The following is a 19351-nucleotide window of genomic DNA, read 5'->3' on the forward strand; positions in this document are numbered from 1 at the left end:
TGTCCAAATCCTAGCAGTCTCAAAAGGAGCAAACAGGAAGGTCCCAGGAAACAAGCGAAAATCCCAAGAAGCACAGGTGTCGGAGGTTTAAATGAAGACGTACTAACGAGGCAGAGGTTCATCGGAACTACAAACAGCACGAAACCCTGCGGATGAGCAAACAGGACGGAAGCCCAAATCCAAAGAGCTCTCCAGCTCCAACGAGGTGTAATAAAGAGAAGACGCTGTATTTGCATCGCACGCTAAATGGAGGTGAAAGTAAATACAAAGCTCACAATCAGTAAGCGGTGTGTTACGGCTCAGCAAGGACACGCGGTGAGCCTGGACGTACCTCAAAGTACTCAAAACACAAAAGGGCTCGGGCATGTCACAGGAACACAGGGGCCAACCCGAAAGAGCTCTGGATGGCCAAAGCTGAGACAATGTGATCAAAAACAAAAACCAAAACACCCACTGCAATCTGTGGATTCTAACCCTCAGTCTAGACACACAAGAATCCGTACAGATAGAAACGACTGGATGAATGAACACAAGATGGGGGACCAATCGGACGCGCAGAAGAACTCCCAACAACACATATAGACGCTCTGGGTTCCCAGAGGCGGAGCTTAACCCCACCCCATCTTGAGTGTGGGCTGGACTTGGTGACACAAGGCCCAAGGAGAGGGTGTGGAAAGGGAGATACCATAACACTACAGCGGACACACCTGGCAAACACACCTTCAACCAAGTGATCAGGGTTAACATCACAGGAGTTGACAGCCCCCCACGTGAGGTACTGAGGAAGGAACTTCCGCTCTGGACAGTATGCTAGCTACCCCAAAACCCGCAACCCAGGAGAAAAACCCACCGGCCCAAAGTCAAAAAGATCTAAACAGCTGTCAGCCAGTCTGTAACAAAAGCAAGAAAACCACACCCAGGAGGAAGGAAGCAAGTCTTCTTTCCTATGAAAATGATCAGTCATTGGGAACTGGGCCAGGAAAATATCTAATGAGCCTGATCTTCAGAAACGGGCCTGAAATGAACTGTCCAAGGGATGTAAGATACAAGCTTCAAGGGGAAAAAGTTACAACCCCGACTGCAGACTGTATACTAAAAACTAAGCCCGTCTCCTAAGTGGATGGACCTAACTCATGCATTCTCATCAGGGGTGAAATCATCCTCAAGGAGATGAAAACTGGTTAGTGGGAAACACAAAAAAATCCTGCCTTTTTTTTTTTTTAAATGTGTAAAGCACAAATATGCCTAAAGTACATAAAGGGATATACAATGTATTGGTGGTTTAAAATTAAGGGGAAATGCATGGGGTAGAAAGGTCTAAAGTTTCCTCTCAGGGAGGGAGAAGAAACAATAAAAGATTAAGAAAGATGACCCAAGTCATTGAATACCTGGGTACAGAAACCCAGCAGCGTGACGTTTTCAAATGCATCATCATCATAAAATTCAAGAGCGCAAAACGTCTGCTAACGGGAAATCAATGACATCTTGACGGAAATTTTATTTCACTGCTGAGGCTTTTTTGGCGTAATGCCAGATCCTAAAATAAGCTGGTTTTCAAAAAAAATCCCTTATTTTCTTCTTACTTCCATGATTAAGTAATTATACATAAACGCATAAGTAAAATCGGATATGTGCATCTGTCTTCTGAATTTTTAAGATTAACTATTAATTGTACGCTTTCTTCACCCTTCTAAAAAGAACTCAGGGTGGCTTTCAACATTAAAGCTAAGGAGGACATACAGAAATGGACATTTAGAAAACACACAGAAAACAACATTCAAAAGGAGGTATGGAAACTCATTTAGAAGAAAAGCTCACTACGTCCTAGATTAGGAGCTTCCTGAAGAGCAAAAAAATGAGTTACACAATCCTCATTTGAAAAATAAAAAAAAAGCATGCTGGCTCAGCTGGAGAATCCTGCCCTTTCCTAAACACTAATTCCAATTCCATTAGATTTTACTAATACCCACCCTGTGCAAGGGGGCCGCGAACTAGGGAATACCAAGTAACACATTAGCTTTGCAGAATACAAAATTATGTTTTTCAAAGCAGAGTGTGTTAACTCTAAAAGGCCAATATCATAATATTGTAAGTTAAAAGTCTTCACACACTTGTTTTTTCCAGTGATCTATTTCAGCGTGGGGAGTGAACTTAGAAGCAGATCTAAGAACAGAAAGTGAAACTCTGGAGAATTCTCAAACCTCAGTTGCCTCAAGCAGGATTTTTGCAGTCAATCGAAAACTTTGAAAAAAAAATTAGGGTCTGAAGTACAAATAAAATGTTGTGACTTTAAAATAATTAGCAGTTAAAAAAAAAAAAGAAAGAAACTTTCTACTAAGAACATTAAGGAGACTTCTGTGTTTCACTCACTCACAGAGCTAGCCTATTTCCACACCCCAGAAAGCAGAACTAACTTTTCTTGCTTGCCATATAACAGATGGGTACCACGGAGTCTAGAATACAGAAAACAGTGCTACAGAGCATGTCAACAACAGAAAGTGTTTCCAGATTCCTCTGCAAAGGCCATAAACGGGTGGTTACACCCCCAAATCTAAAATTATCATTGGCCCGAGCATCTAAATGGGGTATATAAAGTAGCTTTTCTTTTGGGAGAAAATCTGTTGGTAGATGACCATAAATCCTTGAAGTTTTTGCCCAACTCAGTCCTTCTGGAAGGCCTGAGTTTTGTTCATTTCATCCGATCTTAACTGCTTGGAACTACGACTGAGCCACAGATGGTGGTGCCCGAGGAACCCTCAAGCTGCAGAACAGACGTTAAGAGCCACACTCGGCGCCTCAGAAAGAGAACTGATTCGTCACTAACACAGGATGCTTCTCCAGGGTTACAGACCGACTTTCCAAAGACCTGCCTTGGGGACACCATTTCTCAATATTAGCTGGCCAGACACCTCAAACGACAATCACTTTCCTCTACCTTACCGAGCTAAACTTCTTGAAAAAGTAATCTGGATTTGTCTGCTTAATAGCTCCCTGGCGATCTGGCTTCTACCCTTACATTTCACTGCATGTTTTCCCAGAGTCCCTAGTCATCTCTGTATCACCAAATCCAACAGAGTTTTTTCTCTGCCTCCTCTAAAGCATATAAAAATTGTGACCATGCATTCTTTAGCTAAGACAGCACACCATTCTCCTTTCACTTCCTCTACCCAATCTCCTTCACGGTCACTTCTTCCTTTGTTCCCCCTTCAAATATCAGTTTCCAAAGGCTTGCCTCAGGACTCTCCATCCCATTTCTCTTTCTGGGTGACCTAATTCAAACCACTTTTTCCATTACTACCTGTAACGGAAGAAAGCATGTAAAACTCTCTCTCTCAGTGCGACACTTAGCTGTCATTCAGGCACTCAATAAACGACAATTGCAGCCTAGCCTACAGTCTCGCAGATACATTCAGTATCCAACTGCACAGAGCTGGCATCTCAAAGACAGAGACAGAAGGAACTCCTTCCCTTAAACCCGTGATTCACCCTATATGCTCTCTACTCGTGTGACATTACCGTCCCTTGTTTTCAAAGACAATGACCCTAGATGTCCTCCCTTAGCATCCATCTTCAATTCCAGGGTCTCCCTCCTTAATTGTATCTACGCTTTATTCCCAGCGACGCTGCCACCCCCTTAATAGGATGTATTTTCACCATTTGTCTGGATTGCAGAAGCCTAAATAAATAATGGCTCTTATTTCATCCACCACCAATTCTTCCCCCAGCATACTGCGGAAGGGGAAAGCAAAAACTGACCTTTGAACTCCCCCAGTTTCGGGATAAAATTCACATTTTTTGACCTCACTGCAGAAGGCCCTCCGTTATCGGGCTTCGGCATCTCTCACGGTTCCCCCCAATTGCTCTTCCTAAAATGCTGCATGCAGGGTGTTTGGCCTTTCCTGCTTTCAGAGAAGCTCGCACTGATCACCCAACCTTCGCAGCTCTGCCTGGCGCTCAACCCTCAACGCACATCAGACTCAGCAAAGGAACTTCAAAAAAAGATGAGATAGGGGCGCCTGGGTGGCTCAGTCAGTTAAGCGTCCGACTTCGGCTCAGGTCATGATCTCACCATCCGTGAGTTCAAGCCCCGCATCAGGCTCTGGGCTGACGGCTCGGAGCCTGGAGCCTGCCTTGGATTCTGTGTCTCCCTCTCTCTCTGACCCTCCCTTGTTCAAGCTCCGTCTCTCTCTGTCTCAAAAATAAACATTAAAAAAAAAAAAATTAAAAAAAACAAAAAACAAAAAAAGATGAGATAAATACAACTCAGATTCGTTTTTTTAAAAACACCTCAGCAGTGATTCTGAGAAAATCTGAGAGCCTCCCGTGTGCAATCAACCCCTGTACCTCATCACATCTGAGGGCTTATCTGACCCATCCTCTCCCTTCCGCTCTCAGCCGACGCTCCTACCCCCTCAGGACTTTGCACATCTCAGTGCACTTGCCTGCGCTGAGTCGAGCTGTTCACTTTTTGTCTCCCACCCCTACCACACATTTGCTGCATCCCCACCAATTGTCAGTCTGGGGCACGGATCTGCTTTGCATATTTTTACTCCGGTGCCTGACACCTATTCAGGGATTGAAAACCATCTTAGATGTCGGCTTAAAAAATAATTACCTGGGCTAACGGCCTACAGAGAAGTGATCTTCTCGGTGGAGATTCCTAGGCTTATTTGTGAATGGGTGAGGATTTGCACTCATGTATACCCAGACTCTGGGCCCAAAAGAACATTTCTGAAACAGGACGGGCGAGGGGGAAGAAAAGGAACAAAACTGATGAAGTGGTTTTTATACTCCATCCGGGTTTCATTCACGTCCACCCTATGAAGTCGGGCCAGACGGTACCAACCGGACAAGCGGCTGCGGCTCAGACAGCCTGCCCGTGAGCACCCAAATCTGCAGAAGCGGGGCAACTGCGCTCCTGAGCCCACAGGACGCTGTCCCCGCGCACGGAACGGCTGGGCACTTCGACAAACAGCCCCCAAATCAGCACCTCGGCCCGGAACTCGTGTCCGCCACTCCAACCGGAGCACTCCTGCTCCTAACGGGGGAGGTTCTTCCCCCACGAGCCCCGCACCCGGTGTCCTGCGCGCCGAGCCCGTCTCGGGCCCATCGCAGCCCCGAGAGGTGGGGCGGCGGACAAAGCCCCCCCGGGCAGTGCGCTCCAGCGCCTTCAGGTGGGGAGGGGAGGACTCGGGGGAGCCGTCCGGGAGCAGCACTCTCTCCCGAGGGGGAGGAGGACCCCGGGGCAGCAGGTCGGGGCTTTCTCCGGCGAGCCCCCGACTCATCCCCCAAAGGAACTACGCAGTGCCCGGACCAAAAGCAGCTCGCACGACACCGCGGAGGAGACGACGGCGGGGGACGGGGCGGGGATCCAGACGCCCGGGACCCCGGGGTGCAGGAGGCACCAGGGGGCGGGCTGTCCCCGCCCTCCTCGCGTCGCTGCCCTCCCCCCGAGGAAAGCGGCCCCCCCCCACCCGCGCCGCCCCTCCCCCACCCGCCGCCCGGGCCTGACGCGCCGCGACGGTTCCTCCACGCGGCCCCGCGCGCACCTCACGCCCGCCGGGCCCACAGCCTCGAGCCCGCCGCGCTCTCCTCACCCCGCTCGGCCTCGCTTCGGCCGCTAGCCCACCTCCATGCCTCGGCTCAACAGTCGGCCGAGGGCGGATGTGCGGGCAGCGCCTCCGTTCCCACCCGGCCACCCAACCCGGCAGCGCCGCACGCCGAGGCCCCGCCCCTCCCCCGCGCGCGGCGTCGGCCGAACGCAGGCTCCGCCCCTCCGCCTTCTTGTTTTGGTGCGCGGAGGGGCGGAGCACGGGAAGAGACGCACCGCGGCTCCGCCGGGAGGCCGAAACGCCTGGCGCTGATGTCACTTCCGGGATGCCGGTTCCGGCCAATCGGGAGCGCCCTACGGGGGGGGGAGGGGCGTCGACTGCGGTGCGCTGAACCTGGTCCCGTCCAGGACTCCCTTCCGGTCAGGGTCGGACCCCGACGCGCCTAGCCCCGGGGCGACTTAGGCTTCTAGCCTCTACCCTTTAACGGTCGTTCCCTTTTCTGATCTTTGCAACGCCCCGGGCGTTTCAGCACGGTGTGTTACAGATTGAGGGGGATTTTTTTTTTTCCTTTTAGATTTCCTTAAATTCCTAAAATATAATACGTTAATCAACACCTAATGGGGAGAGGGAGTTCATACTACGGGAAAGGGGTTCACGAAGTACCGTAACAGCAATCGCCACCGGAGAGCCTGCCTGGTTTTTACCGCCTGCCCCTGACCTGGAGGAAGAGAAGCCGCCCCTGCCTCGACTGAGGGCAGAGGCGGAAAAGCGGGAGAGGGACAGGGGCCGACCAGCACCACCGAGGCCGGAGCTGCGGCTGCGGTCCTGCCTCCGGGACCTGTAACCGAAGACTGAGCGGGCGGCGGGGGCGGGGGCGAGGCGAGGAAACTTATAGCGAGGGGGGCGGGGCTTGTGGGACCTCGCGCAGGCGCGCGCGAGGCCAACGACCGTTGCTCGCCTGGTTTCTCGAAGCTTCTGTAGCGTGCGGACAGTTGGCTGTAGCCACACGAAGCGCTTAGGTCACAAAACTGTTTCAGACCTTACTCGTTATGTGTACGTCCTCACTGAAGGAGTGTGTTTACGCAATATTTGTTTGAAATGAGAATCTGGAGGGCTATTGGGGGAAGAAATTATTTTGAGGGATGAACAAAATGGTAAAAGTCACCGGGATTTTGTACTTCCCTGACATCACCACCGTTAGGTAGATCCTTGCGGAATGCATTACTTAGGTTGTTACCAAAGTTGACATATGAAAGAGTTTTATTTTTAATTTTTTAAACGTTTATTTTTGACAGAGAGAGAGCACAAGCTGGGGAGGGGCAGAGAGAAAGAGAAAGAGACAGAACCCAAAGCAGGCTCCGGGCACTGAGCTATCAGCACACAGTCTGATGCGGAGTTCGAACTCACGAACCATGAGATCATGACCCGAGCCAAAGTCGGATGCTTAACCGACTGAGCCACCCAGGCGCCCCTGAAAGAGTTTAAAAGTGCCAAACTCCTCTCCACCCTGCTAAGGGACAGAAGACAGAAGACTACCTGGGATCCTGAACAGGGTGTGGGTGGGGGGTACTGGGGGGGGGAGAAAGGGGTTGGGGGAGTGGAGGTGGGAGGAAGAGGGTGGGGAGGTGGGGGAAAACTCCCATGGACCTGACAGTTGGGCTAGGAACACACGACAACGTTCTAACTTCTTATAAAAGCCGGAAAAAAAAAAGGTGAAACTTTAGATTGCAGTCAATTTTTTAATAGTTAACAAAATATCTGCCTTTATACCAAAGTGGTCATAAAATATGATATTTGAGGGGCGCCTGGGTGGCTCGGTCGGTTAAGCGGCCGACTTCGGCTCAGGTCATGATCTCACGGTCAGTGAGTTCGAGCCCCTCGTCGGGCTCTGTGCTGACAGCTCAGAGCCTGGAGCCTGTTTCAGATTCTGTGTCTCCCTCTCTCTGACCCTCCCCTGTTCATGCTCTGTCTCTCTCTGTCTCAAAAATAAATAAACGTTAAAAAAATATTTGATATTTTTAAGGAGGAAAGTGCTCGTGAAGGCAAAAAGTGCCTAAAGCTCAACCAAAGTCACAATTTCATCCTGTCTCCGAGCCGTCTCTGGGCCTTTTAATTCCACATTTGTTTTCAATCTGTAAATGATAAATGCTCGTTATTTCTATTTGGTCTCTTAATTGTTGAAATTTTTGTTATTTCTACTGATTGAAATCATCTTCACTTTTGCCTCATATTCCCTTAATTTTTTTCAACTCTACATAATTTATATTAAATTATACACAATAAAATACACGGATTTTAAGTGCATGCTTTGAGGACGTGTTAACGCCTCCATCATTTCATGTAAGCATCTCCAGTCATGATAAAAAAAAAAAAAATTTTTTTTTCATCCCGCAAAGTGCGATGGGGACACTGTCCACACTCACCCAACCGGACTGGTGACCTGATTTCTATCACCTTATCTGTCACCACCATAGATTCATTCAGACTGTTCTAGAACTCATTTTAATGGAATTATACGCTATGTACTCTTCTGTCAGTTGTCTTCTATTCAATAAGAAGCGTGTGAGGGTCAGAGGTGTCACTGCATGTATCCTCAATCATTTTCATTTTGGAGTATGACATCATTAAATGAATATGCCACAATTTTTCTCATCTACCGATGGATATGGGGTGATTTTAAGTTTTCTGCAATTGCGAATAAAACTGTTATGAATATTCATGGGCCCGTCTTTCAATGTACATGTTTTCATTTAACTTGGGTAAATACCAAGGAGTGTGTCTTTACATTACATTACAGGATAAGTGTGTCTTTAACGTTATGAGAACCTACAATCCATTTTCCAAAGTGATTTTTACATCCCTATAAGCAAATGCAAGACTTCCGTTTGTTCCACAGCTTTGTCGACACTTCCTATTTTGAATCATTTAGATTTCAGTCTCCCCACTGGTAAAAGTATACCTCATTTGGGATGTCTGGGTGGCTCAGTCGGTTAAGCGTCTGACTTTGGCTTAGGTCATGATCTCGCGGTTCGTGGGTTCGAGCCCCGCGTCAGGCTCTGCGCTGACAGCTCGGAGCCTGGAGCCTGCTTCGGATTCTGTGTCTCCGTCGCTCTCTGCTCCTACGCCACTTGTGCTCTGTCTCTGTCTATCAAAAATAAATTAAAAATGTAAAAAGAAAAAAAAAGATTTTCTCTCTCCCTTTGCCCCCTCCCCTATTGTGTATGCATGTGCACTATCCAAAAAAAAAAAAAAAAAAGTTGTGATTATTGGGAATTAGTAGATCTCGTCTGAATTGTTTGAAGGAGTCCTTTGACCATTTTGCTTGTTTGTTTGTTTTTGAAGGACTTAATCTTTTTCGAGCAGTTTTAAGTTCACGGAAAAATTGAAAGTACAAAGATTTCCAGTGTATTCACTGCCCCCCACGTATGCATAGCCTCCTCCGTTATCAGCATCCCTCACCAGAATAGTACATTTGTTACAACTGATGAACCTACACTGACACATCATCATCACCCAGAGTCCATAGGTTTACATTAGGGTTCACTCTTGGTGTTATACATTAAATGTATAGAGAGGTATCCATCATTATAATATAGTGGAGGGCTTTCACTGCCCTAAAATCCTTGTGCTCTGCCTTTTCATCCCACCCCAGTCTCACCCCTGGCAACCGCTGGTCTTTCTACTGTCTCCACAGTCTTGCCTTTTCCAGAATGTCATATAATTGAAACCACACAGTACGTAGCCTTTTCAGTTTGGCTTCTTTCACTTACTAATGTGTATTTAAGGTTTCTCCATGTCTTTTCATGTCTTGATAGCTCTTTTATTTTTTTTTTAGCACTGAATACTATTCCATTCTCTGGACGGGCCACAGTTTATCCATTCATCTACTGAAGGGCATCTTGGTTGCTTCCCAGTTTCAACAATTATGAATAAAGCAGCTATAGACATCTGTGTGTAGATTTTTGCACGGACATAAGTTTTCAGTTCCTTTGGATGAATATGAAGCACACAATCACTGGATCCTGTGCTAAGAGTAGGTTTAGTTTTTTTGTAAGAAAATACCAACTGGCTTCCAAAGCAGTGGCCCCATGTTGCATTCCTATTGTTCCACATCCTCCCCAGTATTTGGTGGTGTCAGTGTTCCAGATTTTGGCCAGTCTAATAGCGTGTAATAGTACCTCATTGTTGTTTTAATCTGCATTCCTTTGATGACATAAGGAGCATATACAAATACAAATACATATACAAATTTGCAACCTGTATTATCTTCTTTGGTCAGGTGTCTCTTCAAGCCTTGTGCCCATTTTTTCATCAGGCCGTTTGTTTTCTTATTGTTGAGTTTTAAGAGTTTTGTGTATATTTCCCTTAACAGTTCTTTAGCAGCGGTGTCTTTTTGCGAATATGTTTTCTAAGTCTGTGGCTTCTCACTCTCTTGACATTGTCCTTCACAGAACAGAGGCTCTTAATTTTAATGAAGTCCAGCGTATCAGTTTTTTCTTTCGTGGGTTATGCCTTTGGCATTGTATCTGAAAAAGTCATCACCATACCCAAGATCATTTAGGTTTTCTCTAACGTGTTATCTTCTAGGAATTTTATAGTTTTGGGTTTTACATTTAGATCTATGATCAATTCTGAGTTAATTTTTGTGAAGGATGTAAGGTCTGTGTCTCTCTATATTATTTTTTTCTTTTTTGGGTGTGGACGTCCAATTGTTCAGCACCACTTGCTGAAGAGACCATCTTTTGTTCCACTGTACTTTTACTCTTTGGAAAAGATCAGTTGACAGTCAGATCATTTGTGGGGATCTATTCCTAGGCCCTCTCTGTGTTCCAGAGATCTACTTGTCTATTCTTTTGCCATGAGGACACTGTCTTAATTACTGTAGCTTAATTACCGTAGCTTTAAGTCTTGAAGTTGGGTAGCCTCAGTCTTCTTTGTTCTCCTTCAATATTGAGTTGGCTATTCTGTGTCTTTTGCCCCTCACTTAAACTTTAGAATCAGTTTGTCAATAGGCACAAATAACATGCTGGGAGTTTGAAGGGAACAGCCTTGAGTCTACACGTCAAGTTGGCAAGAACCAACATCTTGACAATATCGAGTGTTGCTATCCACGAACATGAAATACCTCTCCATCTATTTACTTCTTTGATATCTTTCATCAGAGTGTTGTGGTTTTCCGCATATAGATCTTATACATGTTTTGTTAGATTTATACCAAAGCATTTCACTTCTGGGGGTGCTAATGTATGTAAATGCTACTGTGTTTTTAATTTCAAACTCCACTTGTTCATTGCTAGTATATAGGAAAGCAGTTGATTTCTGTATATTAACCTAAATCCTACAACCCTGCTATAATCTTTTATTGGTTCCAGTTTTTTCGTCAATTCTTTTGGATCTTCTGCGTAGATGATAAAGTCACATGTGAATAAAGATGGTTTTAGTTCTTCCTTCCCAGTCTGTATACCTTTTATTTCCTTTTCTTGCCATAATGCATCAACAAGGACTTCCAGTATGATGTTGGAAAGGATGATGGGAAGGGACATCCTTGGGACTCCTGGGTGGCTCAGTCGGTTGGGCATCCGACTTCAGCTCAGGTCATGATCTTGCGGTTTGTGAATTCGAGCCCCACATGGGCTCACTGCTGTCAGCGCGGAGCCTACTTTTGCCGGAAGCCAAGCTGTCCAACCGGCCTGATGGCAGGGCCCGGGCACTGGACGGATGGGGACTGCATGGCGGTTCACTGAAAGCGAAGCTTCTTGCATTCCCGATTCTATGTAATTTGGCCTTAGCCTTGGTCGGGGCAGCGCCCCCCACCAATGAAAGTACCTGGGGATTTGTCGGTGGGGGAATTGCCCACGACGGGCCCCCCGGGAAAAGAACCATTGGGAAAAGAAAGAAGAGTCCGCAGGGAAATTATGCAGCCCTACATCCAGCCCTCGCCACCCCCTATAAAGACTCCTCTGCCTAAAGGAAGGGTAGCCCCACATATTTCCCAGCCAGGGAGGGGGACAGATGGGTTCGAAATCCCCGCTCTGGCAACAAAGGAATGTATCTATGGATACAAGTGACTCCGACCCCTGGGCCCACTTGGCCCCCAGGAGGCATTCCAGATGATGATTGGACCTGGGGGGTTAAGGTACAGAATGGTTCATTAGTTCCTAGGTATACATTGTCTCTCTGGGAGCGCATAAGGCGCGGGTTCCCAGGGCCCTCTGGGCTCCCTCCCGGCACCCCAGACCAAAGCGAATACTTCTGTTCCTCATACAGCAAATGGTTCAAAGGAACAATTAAGAAGTCATGTCGCTGTAAATGTTCCACTTGAGGTGTTGAGAGCTAGATGACCTTTCGGGAAAATAGCGAGGCAAATGCCTCATAGACAAATGTAGATACATAATGAAAGCAGTGTGAAGAAATTAATCAAGAAGCAAAAAGGCAGGAGGGAACGTTACAAGAAAATAACTATGTTGTTCCTTGATGGGCGATGACACAAAGGAACGTTTTTAGAATCAGGTAATGCCGAGATGATGCACGCTACAAGGAAATTGCTAACAAACATAATCCCACGTTTGCCACGGTAAAGCGGCCAGTCTAACCCACTGCTGGACCTGGACCCCGGCACACTTTGGACCCTCTGTCCCCACCCCCCAGCCCCCCTCACCCCTCCCCTGTTTATACTCTCTCTCGAAAACAAATAAATCATTTAAAAAAGGGGGGGGGGGGGCGGGCGCATCCTTGCCTTGTAACTGACCTGAGTGGGGAAAGCTTTGAGTTTCTCGCCACTGAGCGGGACAAAGCTACATAAGTCTTTCCTCTGGCTTCTTTCAAGAATTCATATTTATCTTTGATTTTCTGTAATTTGAAAATGATATGCCCAATTGTGGTTTTTTGGCACTTATATTCTTGGTGTTCTCTGAACTTTCTGGATCTGTGATTTGGTATCTGACACTGACTTGGGGAAATTCTCCATCGTTTTCAAATATTTCTTCTTCCTTCTTCTGGGAGTCCCATTATGAGTACCTTATACCTTTGGTGGTGCTACCACAGTCCCCGGATACTGTTTTTCAGTCTTTGTTTGTTCTCTTTGCTTTTCAGTTTGGGCAGTTTTTAATGTTGTATCCTCAAGCTCAGATTCAGTTCTCAGCCAATGTCCAGCCTACGACTAAGCCCATCAAAGGCATTCTTCGTTTCTGGCGGGGTTTTTAAGTGTCTAGGCCTTCTTCTTTTGTTCTTTCTGAGAATTTCCGTCTCTGTACTTACATTGCTCTTCTGCTCTCGCATGCTGTCTACTTTATCCCTTAGAGCCCTTAGCACTTTAATCACGGTTGTTCTAAATTCCCAGTCTGTTAGGTCCAAAATCCTGGCCACATCCAGTTCTGATGCTTGCTCAGTCTCTTCAGATTGTGTTTTACCTTCTGGTATGCCCTGAATTTTTTCTTGACAGGGAGGCATGATGTACCTACCGTGTTCAAGAGCAAGGGTTGTAAATGGGACTTTATTGAGTAGGTCACGGCAAGGTGTGGGGGGAGGGGAGGGGAAGTGTTCCTACGGTCTGAGGCTTAGATCTCAGTGTTTTCGTGAGTTTCTGCCACTGGACTGGTTTTTTTTTTTTTTTTTTTTTTTTGTCCCTTTAGTAGAGGACGGCTAGAGAGGGCTGGTGTAGGGCACTTCCCTTCCCCCAGGTAACTGGAGCTCACTGGATTTGGGAATTCTCCTTCCCCCAGGTCATTTAGGTTCTTCTAATACCCGGCAAGATTAGGCTCTGGTGGGCTAGTGTTTCCTGAGGGCAGGTCTCTGTTGAGAACAGAATGCTCTAGTGTATTTCAGAATGGCTCCCTTTCCCCTCTCCCCGCTGGAAGAACAAGGGGTTTTTCCCTCTGATATTTACAGTGGACACCTGGTCAAGCTCCTGGAGGTAAATCTCATAAAACCGTGGGCCCTCTCCTAAGAGTCAGCGCCTGTGGAGTTTGGAACTCTCAGAGATGTCCACGCTAAGCCTCCAGCGATACCTCAGTTACAGTGTGGGTTGTCTTACTCAGCACTGGGTCCCATGGACGTTTCCATTTGCGGGCTCTGCTCATGTGAGCTGTTATTCCCTTTGCCGGGCAGTCTTTCTAATCTTTGAGGCAGCATGCTGCTCACGTCCTCTTCTACAGGTCCCAGAAGAGTTGAGTTTTCAGCTCGTTCGGCTTTCCGCTCGTTAGGATGGAGGGGTGGCTTCTAAGCTCCTTATATGTGGAACTGGAAGCCAGTAGTCTCCTTTAATTGGATTATTTGTCTTTATTAAGTTGTAAGACTCCTTCACATCCCCTGGATGCCAGGGCCTTATTTGCAACAATTACTTTCTCGCAATTTGTGGCTTTATTTTCAAAAGTATCGTCAGCAGAGTCTGAGTTTTAAATTTGGATGAAGTCCAATTTGCCAATTGCCTCTTTAATGGTTGGTGCTTTTTGTGTCCTGAGAATTTATAAAGATTTTGTCTTACATTTTCTTCTAGAAGTCTTATAATGTTAACTGACTTGTTTTACATGTGTGCGACCAAGAGTCTAGATCCCATTATTTCGGGTTTTCCAGCATCCTGTTTTGAAAAGACGGTTATCTTTGGTACCTGTGCCAGTTATCGATTTATTGGCTTTCAGTGCTCAGAGGGAAGATGATAGCCGTAGACACCATCGTTTAAAAAAAAAAAAAATCTCCAATCACTGTACATTTTAAAAATCCAGAGAAAGAAAAGCAAACAGAACCCAAGGTTAGCAAAGGAAGGAAATAAGAAAGATAAGAGTGGGGGGAAAGGAAAAACAAGACTCAATTAACATGGCAAAGGTTGGTTCTTTGGACAGGTTAACAAAATTGGCAAACATTTAGCTAGACTGACAACAAAAAGGGGGTAAGACCCAAACCCACTAAAATCAGAAATCAAGGTGTGGACATTAATGCTGACCTTAGAGAAATCGGAAAGGTGTAGGAGAGTTCTAAGACCTTAGAGAAATCAGGAAATTGTACTAAGAAATTGTAGGCCAACATGTTAGATAACCCAGCTGCAGTGAACGAATTCCTAAAACCCCACAAACTATCGAAACTGACTCAAGAAGAAATAGAAAGTCTGAAAGACCTATTGAGTAGAGAAAGGGTTAACAAAGGCAGGGATAGATCAGGGACCCTTAGGGAGGCTGAATGCAGATAAGGGTGGGAGGGTTTTTTTGGGGGGCTGGGGGAGGATGAATGCATTCCAGCCCTGCCCGTGTTAGGCACCATGGATGGAATCTCACAAACTAATTATCCAGTTCCTGGTAAGGTCCCAATATAAAGTCAGAGACAAAAATCCTTGGTGGCAACCCAGTCGGGACCCCTCTCACCCTGAGAGCTTTGTACTTGGCTCAATACACTCTGCCGTTTTGCTCACTCTCCAGTGTCTGCGAGATTCATTCCTCAACTCAGTGAGACAAGGACCAGTGTCTCTCCCACCCACCTGTAACACCTCGGTGCTGAAACCCAGGATTAGCTCGTTGGAGGGTAACAGCGGAAGCTTCCCTTCCCTTTTCTGAACCGAGGATCACCTGACCATGACTCTCAAAACCAGGCACCTGTCGGCCAGTTAAAAGTGGATAGTGTGGCCACAGGTCTTAAGTCTCAAGTGACAGGCTTCTGGATAAAGGTTTCATCAGTCCCCCCTTGGAACGTTGACCTAACCACACTCTCTTCTTCCTTTATTCTTCCTTTGCCTGTCCTTCTTAAATGGCTTCTAAAACCCCTGATGATCAATATGCTCCAGCAATTAGGGACTCATTCCGGGATCTGGAATCACTCCTTCATTCCCCGTAACTTTCTCCAAATACCTGGGCGTCTCATGGGTGCAGCAGTTTCGGGGGTGGTGCTACTGATATTGACACTTAGGGAGGGAAGGCTGTCTGGGTAGCTCCCAGGACCTCCCCTGTAAAAGTGTCTGTCACAATAGTCCAGATCAGAGAGAGAGAGAGCTTTCACGCTTTTCTGTTGTTTGGTGAGATCTATGTTTTGTTGTCAGATACAGCTCAGGCTTAAATGTGGCCAGGACTCTAGGCTTTGAGGATCAGCAGACAATGGTAGAGCCATCCCTTTGTATCCCCTGGGTTTAGAATATTAAGAATGGAAGCACAGGGGCGCCTGGGTGGCTCAGTTGGTTGGGCGTCCGACTTCAGCTCAGGTCACGATCTCGCAGTTTGTGAGTTCGAGCCCCGCGTCGGGCTCTGTGCTGACAGCTCGGAGCCTGAAGCCTGCTTCGGATTCTGTGTCTCCTTCTCTCTCTGCTCCTTCCCTGCTCGTGCTCTCTCTCTCTCTCTCAAAAATGAATAAATATTAACAAAAATTAAAAACAAAAAAGAGTGGGAGCACAGATCTACCACCAGAGCCTTCTTTGTGCACAATAGCAGCGGGAACCTTAATGGGTTGTTATTGAAGCTTTCTTGTTTCAGCAAGAAAAAGTCAGGAACTGTAGTGCTACCAGGTCTCAAGGATTACACCCTTCAATCGGGACCCATCCGCTGATAGGACATCAGGCATACAGGAAGAAAGGATGCTTGGGGTGAGGCGAAGAAATAATTAATCTTATGGACTAGAGTCCATGGGTCGGGGGTGCAAGCAGATTGGTACAACCAAGTAATGAGGGCCCAACCAAGGAGGCTCCGGAGAACGAGGTCGCGAGGGACTTTCTCTGTCTGGGGGCGCACGTAAGGACTGGCAATCCAGTGCTCTGAACCTGTCCTATGGTTCCCATGGGCACCTGAGACACATAAAAGGATGGAGACTGGCCCTGGGGGTCACGGCCTGGGGAAACCTCCATCAGCAGCACCCGCCCCCCCATAATCGCCCCAGTTGTTTGCCTGTACCCATCAACTTTATAAATAACAAACCTTGAACGGCCAACCTCACTGGACTCCTAAGATTTAAGGGATCTAGACGAACCCAGAGGGGGAAGGGAAGGGTTGTGTGGGGGCTGAAGCAGTGGGTCAGAATGGCTACTCCCGAGGGCCCAATCCTTCTTCAACCAAAGGTGTCAGGCCATTCTCTAACTTTGGGAAAGGCGAATCAAGGGATACCTTGCTCCAAAATGGGGAGAGCTGGTGACGGCCCCTCACCACAACGTGATGATTGGAGAAAAAGCATTATGCAGAGCTAGGCCGGAAATAATAGAGCCTTGAGAAAATGTATATTGAAAGGTCTCTCTGGAGAGGCAGCTGATGTACGTCACGAAGCCGAGCAGCCGGGAACGCCTGGCCCGCTCAAGGCGGACAGCCGCCTGCTTTCGTCTGTACTTCTCCACTTCCTCCGAGACCACGATCACCTGCCACGGATCTGAGCAGATTCTTTGTGCTCGCTCAGCCCTAGATGACCCCCGCTACACGCTTTAAGCAAGTTCCGCTCTTCTCTTGAGAACGCTCTTTGAACAATGCAATACATCTTGATGTCTTTTGATGATTGTTTTCCCTTTCCCAATAAATATGGGAACGAGGAGTTGTTCGGGGCGACAATTCTTCCAGTTGTCGACCCCTGCTCCCTTTCTTTTGCAGCTGACTTCTTCTCCCATGCGCCGCTAGTAGGTGGCAAGAGCTGATACGTAGGGACGCCTTCTTGTCACCTCTCTGATACACCAGGTATGGAGGCTCTTGACTTCTGTCGGGATCTCGAGCTGGGAAACTCCTCTGGAAGGTGTTCTGAAAAACTGGGAAAGATTGGATCTACAAATGCTCAAAGAGAAGTGCATGAAGTTTGTTGTGGTGGTGGTTGTTCCCAGGCGTGGCCTCAGTATCGCCTGGGGGGTGGAGAGTCCTGGCCTCCTGAGGGAAGTACTCAGCACAGTACTATCTTATGGTCAGATCGATGCTGTGGAAGAAAGGGTAGATGGTCAGAAGTTCCTTACGTGTAAGTCTCGTTTGCTTTATGGGACCAGACAGACTTATGTAAGACCTGTAAGTTGGGTACCAACCTCCAGGCCCTTTCAAGGTTGCAGACTCGCCCCCAGGCCTCTTCTCAGGAAGGACCACGTGTCCTCCTTATCTCGATTGCCAGTGATGAGAAGTCCTTCCCCTGAAAGGGAGGCACATTGACTGAAATGCCCCACGAAGGTCCACGTTCCACTTTCCTTGCAAGATTTTCAACAAAGGAAAAAGGACTTGGGAAAATTTGCAGACAACCCTGATCAATATACAGAAGTGGTCCGGGGTGCCTGGGTGGCTCAGTCAGTTGAGCGCCCGGTTTCGGCTCGGGTCATGATCTCACAGCTCGTGGGTTCGAGCCCTGCGTCGGGCTCTGTGCTGATGGCTCAGAGCCTGGAGCCTGCTTCGGATTCTGTGTCTCCCTCTCTCTCTGCTCCTAACCCATTCGCATTCTGTCTCTGTCTCTCTCAAAAACAAACATTAAAAAAAAATTTTTAATGTATAGAAGTGTTCCCAAACCTACCCCACATGTTTGAACTTTGTTGGAGAAATGTTATGTTAATACTCAACCAGACCCCACAGCCACAGAGAAATAAGCCACCCTACAGGCTGCTGAATCCTTGGGGATGAACAGATGAGAGATTTTGGAGAAGGACAAATGGGGAAGCAGATTGCCCAACGGGAAGGCAGGCTGCTCACCTGGACCCCAAATGGGACTACGACTGACCCCTGGGAGTTTGGAGACAGAAACACTTCTAGGCGTATATTCTGAAAGGCCTGAGGAGGACTAGGGCTAAGCCCTGAAATTATCTGAAGTTAGCTCATGGGGCCCCTTTGGAACCTCCTTCCACCTTTTTGGAGAGATTAAGAGAGGTTTAATACAACATACTTCACTTTCCCCTGACACCCTAGAGGGGGAATTGATATTAAAAGATAAGTTTATGACTCAGTCAGCTCTGGGTATTAGGAGAAAGTTACAAAAATTGGCTATGAGCCCAGACAACTCTTTGGACACCTTTTTGAAGACAAGGCAGCTAACTGGGTCTTCTTCTTCTTCTTCACATTTATTTATTTTTGAGAGAGAGAGAGACAGAGAGCAAGAGAAGGGGAGAGGCAGAGAGAGAGGGACACACAGAATCAAACAGGCTCCAGGCTCTGAGCCGTGAGCACAGAGCCCAATTGGGGCTCGAACTCATGACCCGCGAGGTCATGACCTGAGCCCAGCTGAAGTCAGACACTTAACCGACTGAGCCCCCCAGGTGCCCCCTGGGTCTTCTTTAATAGAGATCAGGGGGAGACCCGTGCAAAGGAAAGGAGAGGTCACAGAAAGGCTGTGTTGTCGGTGGCAGCCACGGAAGGACAAGCAGGCCAGCCAACCCGAGGGGCTCCTGGTGCTTGTTTTAAGTGTGGCCAAACAGGGCATTTTAAGGGAGAATGCCCCCAAAAGCCACTGTAAAGGGGACCATTGGAAGAGGGACTGCCCTCGTGGATGAACATCCAGAGGTCTGTCTCCTCCTCAAGGGACCCGTCAAGACTGATGGCACCCAGGGTTCTATGTCTCTGCCCCCGTCACACAGAAGATCGTTACGGCACAGAAGTCTCGGGTTAGAGTGGAGCTAGAGGGGACTGAAATTAGCTTCCTCCTGGGCACAGGGGCCACTTATTCTGTCCTCCTTTCCCATCCTGGTCACCTCACCACTCATAAGGTGACAGTAAAGGGTGTCTCAGAGAAGGTCCTAGCCAAATACTTTTCAGAACCCCTCTGTTGTGTTCGGGAGAATATAATGTTCACTCATTCTCAATCATGCCTGAAAGTCCCAGTCCCTTGTTGGGAAGAGATACATTAGCCCAGATGAAGACTACATTAATACTGTGTCAGGCCTTTCATTT

General features: G+C 47.4%; 1 protein-coding gene across 8 annotated transcripts in view; it reads right to left on the bottom strand.

Moving 5' to 3' along the window:
* Positions 1-6392, bottom strand: part of SETX (senataxin) — a 65185-nt gene extending 58793 nt beyond the window's left edge. For 2 of the 8 annotated variants that reach the window (XM_053908475.1, XM_053908476.1), the window contains exons 1-2: positions 5550-5725; positions 4616-4731 (exon numbers count right to left, since the gene is read on the bottom strand). The gene's annotated coding sequence lies outside the window, so the exon portion shown is untranslated. Of the gene's footprint in view, positions 1-4615; positions 4732-5549; positions 5727-6270 lie in introns of those variants that run through there. The other 6 variants (XM_053908480.1, XM_053908473.1, XM_053908477.1 and 3 more) reach the window with 5 other exon arrangements.
* Between the last annotated feature and the right edge of the window lie 12959 nt (positions 6393-19351).

The sequence above is a fragment of the Panthera pardus genome, unplaced genomic scaffold, assembly GCF_024362965.1.
Source record: "Panthera pardus isolate Hobbes unplaced genomic scaffold, ASM2436296v1 HiC_scaffold_20, whole genome shotgun sequence".
In the NCBI taxonomy this organism is placed as follows: Eukaryota; Metazoa; Chordata; class Mammalia; order Carnivora; family Felidae; genus Panthera; species Panthera pardus.